General features: G+C 43.5%; 1 pseudogene; it reads right to left on the bottom strand.

Moving 5' to 3' along the window:
* Window positions 1-480: 480 nt before the first annotated feature.
* On the bottom strand, window positions 481-1,136 carry LOC123398991 (annotated as a pseudogene).
* Window positions 1,137-4,748: the final 3,612 nt, after the last annotated feature.

Here is a 4,748-nt window from a genome sequence, read left to right as displayed (position 1 = left end):
ATCGGTGGGGAGGTCACGCGGTGGGCTACAACTTGAAAGACATGCATATCATCAGTAACGAACCTCGCACTAGTGTAGAAAAGCCTAGCTATGACGTGGCAAAAAAGTTTGTGCTCGCATGGAAACCCGACGCCACCAATATGGAGCCACAGTTAAAAAATGGTGGCATTGGGTCCCACATCTGCGGTATTCTATGTGCTGATGGTGTGCCACGTAGGCAAGCCACCACTATAATCGCTCACCTAGCGGCATGCAATGTACGTTGCATGCTAGGAACATTTCATGCAACAGAAAAAAACTGACATCACATGACATTTAGCATTTAGCATTGCACACAAGGAATTATCCCAATAGAACATTGCATTTGAGTTAATAATAAGTGTCAATCTCACAAGCAGTGCTAGCTATAGCTAATAAGTCGCTATTATAATGACAATCCTCACAAACATGAGTTCATTCCACACGAGCAAACTAACATAGTTAAAGGATGTTAAAAACGATCATCATCCTCAAGTCATGGCGTGGGGTGTTCCTGATAGTGACTAATATGACATGTCCAACCCGGAAATTCTTGCTAGTGAGGAAGTTGGTCCACCCAGCCACATTGAAGATAGTGTGTCCATCCATATCCACTGCGTAAGCATAGGTGGCGACAGATCCCCTTGTGGTAAGACGTAGTCCAACAATGCCTTCTTCATCCAACTCGATGCCACAACTCTCACATAGCCTCTTAGGTAATTTTTGAAAAAAATATGATGATCACATTACTATACATACTGTAAGCATATCACACTACTGCATAATAAGAAACATACCATGACATGGCGGTTAACCATCGTCCGTGTCAGGCGGGTCACGAATGGCATCTTGACGTAGGCATCACGTGGCGGAAGCCTTCCCCAGAGCGTGTCCATTTCATCCTCACTCGGTCTGGTCATTCTTTGGGCAAAGAGTGCTTCATCAAGTGGGTCATCATCTTCTTCCTCATAGTTGAGATAGATAACAGCGAGCCTTCAAGTTTCTCGTCTGAACAAGAAGCTGATCAATTCACCCCTAGTGAGATACATACGCGCGATGAAACAACCCCATTCATCTCCTCCAATATGGGTTATGTTCCTTCCCTTATTGACCTCCATAGTGTAGGGGGGCTCAGGAGAGTCGAAGATGACAGTGTCCCAAGTAATGAGCTCATCGAAATCCAATCTCACATTGCAAGGGACGATCTTTGTAAGAAAAACCAAATGCACACACACAATGTACTAGTGGAAATAGCAACAAAATCAAAAGAACAAACTATTAGAAGGGTCATATAATTTGTTACCGTTGTAGGAACAAAATACGTCTGGAAGTAAATGCCGAACAATGTGGCAGTTTCAAGGCTAGTTGCGCACCTTGACTTGCACACTCGACATGGTGTTGGTTGCGCCATTCTACACAAAACATATTGAAAACTGAGTATATAATCGGATTCTAGACTAGTGAATTGGCACAAGTAACATGTGTAATTCTATGCTAGTAACATGTATACACAAATAAACAAATTCCACAGAAGGAGACACAGATAAACAAATTCTACTCAAAGTGCTACACAAAGCAAATTAAATTTCTACTCAAAATGCATTATTAAATTGGATTTTACATTGGATTATGACTAACATTTCTACAGAAATATAATCGGATTCCATACTACACTACCAAATTAAATTTCTACTCAAAATGCACTATTAGATCGGATTTTACATTGGATTATGAATAAAATTTCTACACAGAGCAATCCTAAATAAACTTATAGATGAATCCCACATATGGATTATGCGTTGACAGAGGGGGTGCATGTGAGTGCCGAGGAAGGAGATGTAGAGGACGGAAAGGATTAAACCTTGCTGGGCAGCGAAGGGGCGAGACAGGCGGCGACGGGGCGGCATCAGGCTGCGACGGGCGACGAGGAGTGGCGGCTGGTCGAGGGGGAGTTGAAATGAAAGGGGCCGACTAGGCCTTTTACTAAGGCGTGGCAGTTGCCTCAGGTGGGTCGTTGCTGGCGTGGTCCTAAACTGCAACGCCATAGCTAATAATAACCCAAATTAAAAAGACTGGTCAAGTTTAATGAAAGACTAAACATAATTAAATACTCAAAATTAGAAATCATAGAAATAATGATGTAAAAATTGTTTAAGTGGAAATATTATGTCTGGCGTAAATTAATTTGGCACGCCAGCACTATTTGAAAATATTAGTGCTTGCGTTGGTGAGAAATGACATGCCACCAACGTAAGTTGTGGCTAGACATTTATCCACTAGTGTCAATATGGATGTACAACAGAGTCTTCGAATTCATACCTTTGGGCCGGGGCTTGGCCCTGGGGTTCCTTCGAGGAACCAATTCGAAAGCCTCAGACTCGTCAGAGGAGTCCGGTCTGTCATCGGAGAGGGCCACCTTGATCCTACATTGCTTTTTGGGGCAGGATGAGGCGGATTCCCTTTAGTGTCATCAGACGCCGCCCTCTTCCTTGTTCGGGAGAAGTTGCTCTCCTCCCTGTCCTATCCCTGCTCACCCTCATGAGCAGAAGGGGCTTGGTTGTCCCCGAACTTAGCATCCGGGGGTCCTCTTGGGCGGAGGCTGCTACTTCTCAAACAACAGCGCCAAAAATTGGCACGTTGACGGAGACTTGGCTTGCGTTGGTTTTTCCCTTGAAGAGGAAAGGGTGATGCAGCACAGGAGCAGTAAGTATTTCCCTCGGTTTGAGAACCAAGGTATCAATCCAGTAGGAGAATCTCGTCAAGTCCAGAGTACCTGCGCAAACACAAAAGAGCTTGCACCCAACGCTATAAAGGGCTTGTCAATCCCTTCAAGATTGATTGCAAAGTGAGATCTGAAGGCGGAAAGTGCAACGAAGTAAAAGAGTAAGGCTGAAAATATGGTGTGAAGTAGACCCGGGGGCCATAGTGTTCACTAGAGGCTTCTCTCAAAATATCAAATATTACGATGGGTGAACAAATTGCTGTCGAGCAATTGATAGAACCGCGCAAAGTCATGACGATATCTAAGGCAATGATCGTACATATAGGCATCACGTCCGAGACAAGTAGACTGATACTTTCTGCATCTACTACTATTACTCCACACATCGACCGCTATCCAGCATGCATCTAGTGTATTGAGTTCATGACGAACAGAGTAACGCCTTAAGCAAGATGACATGATGTAGAGGGATAAACTCAAACCAATGATAAAAACCCCATCTTTTTACCCTTGATGGCAACAACACGATGCGTGCCTCGCTACCCCTTCTGTCACTGGGTGAGGTCACCACACGGTATGAACCCAAAACCAAGCACTTCTCCCATTGCAAGAATCATAGATCAAGTTGGCCAAACAAAACCCACAACTCGAAGAGAATTACAAGGATATGAAATCATGCATATAAGAGATCAGAAGAAACTCAAATAAGATTCATAGATAATCTGATCATAAATCCACAATTCATTGGATCTCAACAAACACACCACAAAAGAAGATTACATCGGATAGATCTCCATGAAGATCATGGAGAACTTTGTATTGAAGATCCAAGAGAGAGAAGAAGCCATCTAGCTACTAGCTATGGACCCGTAGGTCTATGGTGAACTACTCACGCATCATCGGAGAGGTCATGGTGTTGATGAAGAAGCCCTCCGTATCCGAATCTTCCCTCCGGCAGGGCACCAGAACGTGCCTCAGATGGGATCTTGCGGAGACAGAAGCTTGCGGCGACGGAAAAGTGTTTTCGTGGATCTCTTGATTTTTTAGGTATTTTAGGGAATTTATAGGAGAAGGAGCTAGGGCAGGGGAGGCCCAAGGAGCCCACAAGCCTGGGAGGCGCGGCCCCCCTGGCCACGCCATGAGGGCTTGTTGGCTCCCCCGGGACTCCTTGCCTTGGTTCCCAAGCTTTCTGCGTATCTTCTGTTCCGGAAAAAATCTTTTCGAAAGTTTTATTCCGTTTGTACTCCGTTTAAAATCCTCCTGTGAAAAGGGTCAAAAACACGGAAAAAACAGGACTAGCACTTGGCACTGAGTTAATAAGTTAGTCCCAAAAAAGATATAAAAGGCATACAAAACATCCAAAGTTTGACAAGATAATAGCATGAAACCATCAAAAATTATAGATACGTTGGAGACGTATCAAGCATCCCCAAGCTTAACTCCTGCTCGTCCTCGAGTAGGGAAGTGATAAAGACTGAATTTTTTATGTAGAATGCTACCTAGCATAGTTGTCCTTTGTAACTTGTTTCATGTGGCATGAATGTTCAGATCCGTAAGATTCAAAACAATAGTTTGCTATTGACATGAAAAGAGTAATACTTCAAGCAAACTAGCAAGGTAATCATGAACTTTCGAAATAACAAGGCCAAAGAAAGTTATCCCTACAAAATCATATAGTCTCGCTATGCTCCATCATCCTCAGACAACTAACTTAAATCATGCACAACCCCGGTATTGGCCAAGTAATTGTTTTCGCACTCTTACTTTCTCAAACCTTTTACAACTATCATGCAATACATGAGTGTGAGCCATGGATATAGCACTATAGGTGGAATAGAGTGTGGTGGTGGTTGTGAGACAAAAAAGAGGAGATGGTCACATTGACTCGGCATATCAAAGGGCTATGGAGATGCCCATTAATGGATATCAATGTGAATGAGTAGGGATTGCCATACAAAGGATGCACTAGAGCTAAAAGTATGTGAAAGTTCAAAAGGAGAACTAGTGG

This window comes from Hordeum vulgare, chromosome 5H, assembly GCF_904849725.1.
Source record: "Hordeum vulgare subsp. vulgare chromosome 5H, MorexV3_pseudomolecules_assembly, whole genome shotgun sequence".
Lineage (NCBI taxonomy): Eukaryota > Viridiplantae > Streptophyta > Magnoliopsida > Poales > Poaceae > Hordeum > Hordeum vulgare.
The sequence above is the reverse complement of the archived record's forward strand: the minus strand, read 5'-3'. Positions and strand labels throughout refer to the sequence as shown.